General features: G+C 37.7%; 1 protein-coding gene and 1 pseudogene across 1 annotated transcript in view; one reads left to right on the top strand and one right to left on the bottom strand.

The window, feature by feature from the left end:
• LOC102852893 overlaps positions 1-1,027 on the top strand; it is a 35,548-nt pseudogene extending 34,521 nt beyond the window's left edge.
• The window catches only part of PPM1L (protein phosphatase, Mg2+/Mn2+ dependent, 1L), a 616,688-nt gene that overhangs the window by 253,149 nt on the left and 352,486 nt on the right, over positions 1-11,053 (bottom strand). The gene's annotated exons all lie outside the window — the stretch shown is intronic.

The following is an 11,053-nucleotide window of genomic DNA, read 5'->3' as shown; positions in this document are numbered from 1 at the left end:
GGAATTAAAAAAAGAAAAAAAGAATGGGCACCCGGTGACAGCAGACGATTTGGGCGTGACAGGTGCCTTGATGGTTTTGATGAAAGACACAACAAAACTAAACTTGATGCAGACCTTAGAAGAAACGCCTGTGATCGCGCATGCAGACCCTTTTGTGAACATTGCTCATGGTAACTCTTCAGTGCTGGCTAATAAAATTGCACTGCAGCTGGTTGGTGAAGAAGGATTTGTGGTCACTGAATCTGGATTTGGTGCTGACACTGGAATAGAGAAGTTCTTGAACATCAAGTGTGGAGCCTCTGGTTTGGTGCCCAACATTGTTGTCCTGGTGGCCACAATGGGGGATCTGAAGATGCACAGGGGTGGCCCGAGCGCCACTGCTGGTGTCCCTCTTAAGAAAGAATATACTGAGGAGAACATTCAGCTGGTGGTGGACTACTGTTGTAATCTCCAGAAGCAAATTCAGATCGCCCAGCTCTTTGGGGTTCCTGTCGTGGTAGCTCTGAATGTATTCAAGATGGACACCTGCACAGAGATCAACCTGGTGTGTGAGCTGGCCAAGCAGGCGGGGGCCTTTGACGCTGTCCCCTGCTACCACTGGTTGCTTTGTGGGAAAGGCTCAGTGTACTTGGCTTGAGCCTTGAGAGAAGCTGCAAGTAAGAGAAGTTGTTTTCAGTTCCTATACGACGTCCAGCTCCCAACTGTGGAAAAGATAAGAACTACTACCCAAGCCATCTATGGAGCCAAAGATATTGAATTCTCCCCAGAAGCACAGTTCAAAGTAGATTGCTACATTCAACAGGGTTTCGGAAACTTGCCCATCTGCATGACCAAGACCCACCTGTCTCTGTCTCACCAACCTGACAAGAAGGGCATCCCGAGGGGCTTCATCTTACCCAACATCAGCATGCGGTTCATCTACCCTTTGGTTGGGATGTTGAGCACCATGCCTGGACTGCCCATCCAGCCCTGCTTCTACAGCACTGACCTTGACATAGAGACTGAGCAAGTTCAGGGCCTGTTCTGAGTGACCACACTCCAGAGGACCTGGATCAGACTGCTGGAACCCACTCCTCCTCACCCTTCAGCTGCTGTGTGAGATGAAAGAGTGGATCTGAACAATCTGGAGAGATGCAGAGATAGGCCAAAGATTTATTCCTCGCTCAAGATGACTTCTGTGTGTGACAGAGTGTGGCATTCAGCAGAAGGACTTATACCACCTTTGAGAGAAGCTAATTTATTTACATTACTTCCCTCTGCTTACTCTTTACAACATTTATCTAATGGGGGCTTAGAGAGATTAAAGCATGTGAATTGAACGGTACAGTTTTCCACTACAGCATTTTTATATTTTTATCTTTGAACTGACAATAAGTACATGTCAGAAAAACCAATGAACAACAATAACAACAACAAAAGTTGTTGAAGGATTACTAGAGGAAAACTTCCCAGGCATAATGAAGAATGAGAGAATATATATTCAAGAAGCTGAGCAAATACCATGTAGAATAGAGCCCAAAAAGAAAACACCAGGGCATAGCATAGTCAAATTTGCCAAGGAGAGAATTCTGAAAGCAGTGAGGGAGAAACAAAGAGTAACATATAAGGAAGAGCAGATAAGATAAAATGCCGACTTCTCAGCAAAAACCACGGAAGCAAGAAGACAGTGGAAGGACATATATCAAAAACTCAAGAACACAACTGTCAACCAAGAATACTGTACTCAGCAAAACTGTCCATCAAGTATGAAGGAGCAATCAAGTTATTCGCAGAAAAAAGAGAAACAAAGGTAGTTTGAAAAACAAAAAACACAACCCAAAACCAACATTGCAGGAAACAATGAGAGATGTCCTTCTTACAGAGGTGTCACAGAGAGAAGGATGGACTAAAGTAACTTACAATAACACCAAAAAGAACTCAACAAAATGATAGCAATATTTGAATATACCACTGAAGAGAAAAAGAGTAGCAGATTGAATAAAAGACCAAAGTCCACCAATATGTTGTGTACAAGAGACACACCTGAAAAATGAAGATAAAAAAAGACTGAAAATAAATGGGTGGGGAAAAAATATACCAAGCAAATGGCAAGCAGAAGTAGCGAAATTAATATCTGATAAAATAAATTTCAATGCAAAACCCACCACAATACTTAAAGGGTCAGTAGAACAAGAGGATATAACAATAATAAATATCTATGCACCAAATGAAAGACCTGCAAAATATATAAAGCAAACATCAACAAAACTGAAAAAGGAAATAGACAACACTACTATAATTGTTGGAGACTTCAAGACACCCCTCTCAAGAAAAGATAGCACTATCAGAAAAAAAACTGAGCAGAGATGTTCAAGAATTAAACCACACAGTAAACTAACTGGACTGCACAGATATTTATAGGCTAATGCACCAAAAACAAACAACCCCCCAAATAAACAAAAAACAAAAACCAAACCCAAACACAGTATACCTTATTCTCCAATGTGCATGGAACATTCTCCAGAATAGATCACATTTTAGGTCACAAGGCAAGCATCAATAAACTCGAAAACATAGAAATAATGAAAAGCATTTTCTCAGCCCACAATGTTACAAAATTAGAAATTAATAACAAGAAGAAGAAGGAGAAAAAAAACCATACATTTTGAAGCTGAATACTTGAATACGAGTGGGTACTAGAAAAAATAAAAAAATTAAATTAAAAACTTTCTTGAAACAAATGACAATGAAAACACAACATAACAAAACCTCTGGAAAACAGCCAGAGCAATAATCAGAGGTCAATTTTAATTTATAAGCAAACACATCAAAAGGCAGGAATAAATGATCATTGACTCTCTAACACAACATCGCCAACAAATTTTAAAAAGCAGCAAGAAAACCCAACAATCTCTAAAAAAATTGAAATTATAAAAATTAGAGAAATAATTAGAAATAAACTAAAAGAAATTAGAAATAAATGAAATAGAAACTAGAAAAACAATTGAAACCATCAACACAACTAGGAGCTGGTTTTTGAAAAGGTCAATAAAATAGAAAAATCACTAGCAAAACTAACAAAGGAATAAAAGGAAATGACACAATCTAAATAAGAGATGAAATGGGCAATGTCACAGTATAACCAACTATAATAAAAAGGCTAACATTGGAATAATATGAACAACTATACTTAAACAAATATGAAAATGTAGAGGAAATGGACAAATACTTAGAAAATCACAACCTACCTAAACTGGCACTAAATGAAATTGAAAACCTGAACAGACCCATAAAAAAGGAAGAAATGGAAAAGGTAATAAAACAACTTCCAATCAAAAAATGTCCTGGAGCAGAAGGTTTTACAAGCAAATTTTATCAAACATTCTGAGAAGATCTGTCACCAATTCTACATAAACTATTTCAGAAAATAGAAAAAGATTAAATTCTCCCTGACTCAATCAATGAAGCAAACATATCCTTGATACCAAATCCAGGTAAGGAAGGACATCACAAAAACAAAACAAAGCAACTCCCTCCCCCCCCGTCCAATTATAGGCCAATATCTCTCACAATACATCAAAAAACTAATTCACCATGACCAAGTCGGATTCATAACAGACAGGTATGCAACGATGTTTCAACATAAAAAAAAATCAGTGTAATTTATCATATCAACAAAGCAAAGAACAAGACCAATGATCCTATTAATTGATGCAGGAAAGCCTCTGGAAAAAATCCAACATGCTTTCCTGATTAAGATACTCAACAAAATAGGATTGGGGGGAATTTCTTCAACACAGTAAAAAGTATATACACAAACCAAAGAACTAACATGGTTCTCAATGGAGAGAGATTAAAGGCATTCCCCTAGAGCACAGGAACTAGGCAAGGATGCTCATTATCACCTCTCCTATTCAAAATTGTATTGCAAGTCTTAGCGATACCAATAAGACAAGAGAAGGAAATAAGAGGTATCCAAATTGGCAGAGAGGAGGTAAAATTATCTTATCTATATGCAGATGACATGTACACTTAGAAAACCCTACAGACTCAGCAAGAAAACTACTGGACATAGCTGACCATTTCAGCAAAATGGCAGGATACAAGATCAACATAGAAAAATCAGTTGGGTTTCTCTACAGTGACAAAGAGAATACAGAACTGGAGCTAAGAAAAACAATACCTTTCATAATAGCTCATCACAAGATTAAACACTTGGGAGATCCTTAAGCACAAAGGATCTATTAAAAGAAAATTACAAAACATTACTACAAGGAACAAAAAGAGACCTGGAGAAGTGGAAGAATACCCCTTGTTCATGGATAGGAAGACTCAATATTGTGAAAATGGCAATACTAATTACCAAAGGCAATTTACACATTCAATGCAATCCCAATACAAATACCAATCCCATTCTTCAACGAAATGAAAAAGGCAATCTCCAGTTTCTTTTGGGATGAAAAGAAGCTCCAAATAAGCAAAGCACTCCTTAAAAATAGAAAAAAGGTAGGAGGCATCTCAATTCCTGATTTCAAATCCTACTACACTGCCATGGTAGTCAAGACAGTGTGGTGCTCATACGACGATAGACACATAGATGACTGGAAATGAATTGAGAATCCAGAAATCAGCTCATAGTCAACTGATTTTTGACAAGGAGATGAAATCAGTTAAGTGGGGAAATGACAGCCTTTTTTAACAAACGGTGATGGCAAAATTGGAAAATGATCTGGAAAAAACTCAAGCAAGATCCACTCCTCATTCCATACACAAAATCCAACTCAAAGTGGATCATGGTCTAGGACTAAGTTCAAGGACTAAAACTTCACTAAAGAAAAGCTTGGAAGAACTCTGTAAGTATTAATCCACAATAAAAAGTCTTCCAAGCATCCTGAAAAATCTACGACCAGGAGAGGATAATATAGATAAATAGGAACTTCTAAGAATCAAATCCCTTTGCAAATTCAAAAACTTCTCCAACAGGGTAAAAAAAGAAATCCATAGATTGGGGAAAAATATTTGATAATGACATGTCAGACAAGAGACTTATATCTAGAATTTATAAAGTACTCGGGCAACACAACAAGATAAAGGTAAATAACCCAATTGAAAAATGGGCACAGGATATGAAAAGACACTTCATCAAAGAAGATATTTAGATGGCAAATAAACACAGGAAGAAATGTTCATAATCCCTAGCTCCTAGAGAGATGCAGATCAAAAGGACCATGAGATATCATCTCACTCCAGTAAGAATAGCAAACATCAAATGCTGGTGAGTTTGTGGAGAAACTGGAACCTTTATTAACTGTTGGTGGGAATGTAAAATGGTGCAACCACTATGGAATGCTGTATGGCCACTGTTGTAATATAGGACTGACATTGGGATTGGGGGGAGACTGAGAAAGATGGGATAAATTATGTTTACTGCATTGAAACAGATGAGGGAGAGAACTGCTTAAAAGGAATATATGATTGGGTATTATTGTCATGATAAGCGTCCAGAACGAAGGCTGCAGAGTGGAGTGGACTTGGGGGTAGGGATTGTATAACAATGAAAGAATTTTTCTTTTGCTTTTCAAAGAGAAGGGCGAACTGAGGGGAGGGGTGGGCAGGGAGAAAAGTACAACAATGAATTAATGGAAATCCAAACTCTCTGTAAACTTTCATTGCATGGTGGAGGGGACCTGGGGGAGGGTTTGTAAAACAATGAAAGAATCTTTTCTTTTACTTTTCCATAATTTTTGGACTCATGTACTTATAACTTGTTAGTCAAATTTGTGTCTTCTAGGTTGCAACACCCCCATGATACATCTTGAAGGATATGTACATGTACAGCCAAGCACAATCAATAAGAGTGCATCTGAATTCCAAAATCAATCTCCATAATAGTCTATGTGTTTCCTACTGCCAAAGGGGCCCTTTAGAGTAGTGAGAGAAGATCTTCACCCTGAAACCCACAGCGTCCCTTTTCAGCAGGAAGTAGCTAAGAGAATACACCATCCCCTTTTCCTTATGAATCAGGGTGAAGTCTCTCTCAGGGAGGAGTGATAGGGAATGGCAAAGGATACACTGACAAAGAAGATTAATCAGAACTGGCTTTGACAAGCACTGTGGCATTTGGACAAGAACAAACTGGGAGGAGGGTAGAGAGAATAGTGCAACAATGAATGAGTGGAAGCCCAAAATCTCTGTAAATGTTTATGAAAATTAATAAAATACAATTATAGAAAAAAAGAGAGAAAAAAAGAAATTATAATTAAAAAAAGGAAAATACTCATTGAACATGAAAAAAAAATCCCCCTAAAGCCCTCCAAACCAATACAAACTGGAAAAACTGAAAATTGATAAAATATTGATAAATCAGTAGTGGAGAAAAAAAATAATAGTTGACAGTTTCTTGAAACTGTATTTTGCAGATATCATATTACACAGTAATTTCTCAAAGAAAATACATGAGCTTAACCAACAGAAGACACATTGATTAGGCAGAAAGTTTAAAATATGTTCATATTTTCATATGTATCAATGGAACGAGAGTTTCTCTAAAACCTCTGAGTTAGCTTTAGTGACTTAGCAGCCATTGATTGGCAGTATAAAACCATTACTGAACTGTCAAAAGAACCCTAAGAAATCAGATGGCTTGAAATTCCTGCTGTCACATTAGTGACAATGAACACATTCATTTATTAGTTAACAGTGAATCTTGCTGAGTCTTAACTAAGGCAGCCAAAATGAGACCCACTGTTGACTGGTTTTCAATATTACAAGAGTGTGGTGATAAAAAAAACCAAACCAAACCAAAACAAACAAATAAAAACCAACAAAACCAGTCATGAAAGAAGAATTAAGTCAATAAAATACTTGTATGGAGTTGCTGTCAAGAATTTTAAAACATTCAAATAAGAGAAGTTTTCAAACATCCAAGAACAACAAAAAGAAGTCCTTGGTCAGATGCCTTTCCTCGAGACTGATACCAAAGATTTATAGAAGCTAAACATAGAAATTCCATAGGACCTAGCTATTTCACTACTTGGAATACACCCTGAGAATATGAGAACTGAGGCACAAACTGAGATTTGTACACAAATGTTCACAGCAGCGTTATTCACCATCATAAGAACATGGAAACAGCCCAAATGTTCAACCACAAAAAAATGGATTGCACAATTATGGTACATTCACACAATGGAATACTATGCAGCATGCAGGAGCAATAATTTTGTAAATTATTACCTAACTTTGGAGGGAATGGAGAGCATTATGCTGAGTGAAGTAACTCAGTCCCGCAAGGATAAATATTGTATAAGACCATTATTGTACAATGAGTATAAGGATCCAGAAGGGGTGGCAGAGGCTGCAAGCAGAGGATGGGCAAGGGAAATGGAAAGAATTTGTTCGAATTTGTATTAGAATTTTGTAAATAAACTAGTGAAAAAGGAAGAAGAAAAAGTACCTGCTTAGAGAACAAAGTTGGTTAGTGGTTGCCAGGGACAAGAGATACGAGAACAGGTTTATGAGTAAAAGGAAAACTGCAGCAATTAAGGGTAGAGTTGCACAGCTGATTATTGTAACTGCTCACAAAAAGTTGTACAGCTATAAATAGATGAATTATCAAAACCTGTGTGATAGATATAGTTATAATAACAAAAGGCTACAACTGAAAGTTCCATGAGATTTGTTTTCTTATTTGAAGGTTTAGGGTCACAGTTTTATGAAATATCTCAATAACTAGCTAATAATGTGCCCATTGCTCATGTTCTCATGCCTAGTACCTTGGGTCCTCTTAATATTTGCAAGGCACAACAGTTGGTATTTAACAGCCATTGTTCAACAGTGTAACAGAAAATGAGCATCTAGAAAGAGGATATTGAATGTGTGCCTAATTGCCTCCAACAACAGTTGCCTTTTTTTGCCTGGATAGTACTCAATCAGTATTATTCAATGCTAAAAAAATTCCACAGAAGAATCCTGATCAAAATTGGAGAAATGTAAAACAAAATTTAAGATGTCATCGATTTCAGATTTCCTAGAATCATGAAGGTGGTTGATAAATCCCTAAAATTACTGCCCCATAATAATAATAATCTTTAAATCTTAAACTAAAAAATCCTCTTAAGTCTTCTTAAAACTAAGTAATAGTTTAGCTTAATAGGAGGGGAAAAAGTCTGCCTTGAGTATTATGCTCTTTTAAAAACTATCTATATGCTAGGGCAATATGACAATAGAAGGAAATAAAAGGCATCCAGATCTGCAAAGAGATGGTTAAACTATCGCTATATGCAGATGATATGATAGTGTACACAGAAATCCCCAAAGACTCAGCCAAAAAACCTGTTAGAGCTAATAGGCCAGTTTAGTAGAGTGGGAGGATATAAGATGAATATCCAAAAATCACAAGGATTCCTCTACAGTAACAAAGAGAACTCAGAAGAGGAAACCAAGTAACCAATTACAATAGCCAATCACAAATAGTGATACTTGGGAGTGTTCTCAAATAGAGATACAAAAGACCTATACAAAGGAAATAATGGAGCATTCTGCAAGACACAATAAAAGACCTAAAGAAATGGAAAAATGTGCCCGTTCATGGATAGGAAGTTTCAATATTCTGAAAATTACAATCCTACCAAAAGCAGTCAACATGTTCAACACAATCCCAATACATACCAAATTTATTTTTGAACAAGATTAAAAGGTAAATGATCAAATTTATTTTGAGAGGCAAGAGATCCTGAATAAGCAAAACACTTCTTCGAAACAAAAATAAAGTGGGAGGCATAGCACTCCCCAACCTCAAAACCTATTATACAGCAGTAGTAACCAAAACAACATGGTATTGGTACAATGACAGGCACAATGACCAATGGAACAGAACTGAGAATCCAGAAATAGACCCAGCTATCTATGGTCAACTAATATTTAACAAAGACAACCTCTTCAATGAATGGTGCTGGCAAAACTGGACTGTTAACCTGCAGAAAGCTGAAACAGGATCCACATCTCACACCATAAACAAAAATCACCTCAAGGTGGATCAGAGACCCGGAAGTAAAGCCTAAAATCATAAAGTTCGTAAAAGGCAAACTGTGATCAAGCTTAGAAGGCCTAGTCTACGGTATAAAAAGACTGAGAATACAGCGAGAAATGCACAATCTCGAGAGGACAACATTGATGAATGGGACCTTCTAGCAATTAAATCCCCGTGTGGATCAAAAACATTTTCCAACAGGTGAAAAGAAAACCTACCAACTGGGAACAAACATTTGGCAATACCATCTCAGATAAGAGTCTTATATTAAAAGTTTAAAGAATACTCCTGGGCATAGGGAGCTCCAGAGGCCTAGTGGCAAGAAGCTCCACTGCAATGCCAGAGGTGTACAGTTCCATCAGATGCTCTGCTAGAGAACGAGGAGCAATCTTCTCCTGTACCAGTCAGATCTGATTTGATGGTAAAAAGAAATGAAATGAAATAAAATAAAATAAATAAAACTCCTGGGCCTTCACAAGAAAAAGACTGATAATTTACTTACAAAATGAGCAAAAGGCATGGAAAGAATATTCACAGAGGACGGTATCTGAATGGCAAACAGACATGAAGAAATGCTCCAAATCACTGGCAATATGGGGATGCAAATCAAAACCACAATGACATCTCACTCCAACAGCAGTGGTAAAGCTTAACAGGACAGCAAGTAATTTTGGAAAGGATGTGGCAAGGTATACATTGTTGGTGAAATTGTAAAGTGGACAAGCACTCTAGAAGGTACTTCCTCATAAAGCCGAACATAGAAATTTCATATGACCCAGCTATTCCATTGCTTGGAATATACCCTAAGAGAAAGAGAACTAAGGCTCAAATGGGGACTTGTAAACCAATGTTCACAGCAGCATTATTCACCATCACAAGAACATGGAAACAGCCCAGATGTCCAATCACAAACGAAAGGATTGAGAAATTATAGTACATTCATACAATGGAATACTATGCAGCATAAAGGAGCAATGATTTTGGAAATCATTCCATAACTTGGGAGGGAGTGGAAAGCATTATGCTGAGTGAGCTAACTCAGTCTCACAAGAACAAATACTGTATGAGGATGCAAGGTGGCGGAGGGTGGAAGCAAAGGGGTGAGAACGGGCAGGTGGGTGGAGAGTAGTTAATAATAGGGTTACACAATTTGATGGGTGGGTGGAGTGTGTGAAGGAATGGGAAGGATCTTGTGTGAAAAACAATGTATTCAAACTTAGTAAATAGATCAGTATTTTTTTTAAAAAAAAAGATTATGAAAACGAACCTAAAATACCCCTCTCCCCCCCAAAACAACAAAACACAACACAATATCTATACGGGATGAAACTGACAACAATTTGATAGCTCAGAACCTTAGGGCACATGGATTTATGTTTATAGGGAGAAATAACTCAGAAAAAGAGGGTGAAAATGTTTGCACAACCAGAAGAATCAATGTCACTAGAGAGAACAAGTAAAAATTGTTGAATTGGTATATATATTGCTGCGTTTATTTTAAATAGGAGCTCTGATGGTCTAATGGCAAGAAGTTGTGCTGCAATTCCGAAGGCATGTGGTTCAAATCCACCAGCTTCTTTGCAGGAAAAGGATGAGCTATCTTCTCCCCTGTGATTAACTGCCTCTGGAAAACAACTGAAGGGTCAACTATGCGTCGGTTCCAATTCTATGATACACAACAACAACAACACATTTCAAATAACTACTGTTGTTGTTGTTGTTGTTGTTATGTGCCGTCGAGTCGAGTCGTTTGCAACTCATAGCGACCCTATGCACAACAGCCCTAAACCCTGCTCTATCCTGCGCCAACCGCACTGCCTCTGGCACACCCATCTCAATTACCCCAGTCACTGAATTAATCCATCTATCTCATAGAGGGTCTTCCCCTCCTGCGCTGTCCCTCCACCCTCCCAAGCATGATGTCCCTCTCCAAGGACCTGTCCTTCCTGGCAACATGTCCAAAGTATGTCAGACGAAGCCCCAGAATCCTTCCTCCAAGGAGTAGCTTGGTTTAATCCTCTCCAAGATGAATCTGTTTGTTTT

The sequence above is a fragment of the Elephantulus edwardii genome, unplaced genomic scaffold, assembly GCF_000299155.1.
Source record: "Elephantulus edwardii isolate Elephantulus edwardi_28Jun2011 unplaced genomic scaffold, EleEdw1.0 scaffold00320, whole genome shotgun sequence".
In the NCBI taxonomy this organism is placed as follows: domain Eukaryota; kingdom Metazoa; phylum Chordata; class Mammalia; order Macroscelidea; family Macroscelididae; genus Elephantulus; species Elephantulus edwardii.
The sequence above is the reverse complement of the archived record's forward strand: the minus strand, read 5'-3'. Positions and strand labels throughout refer to the sequence as shown.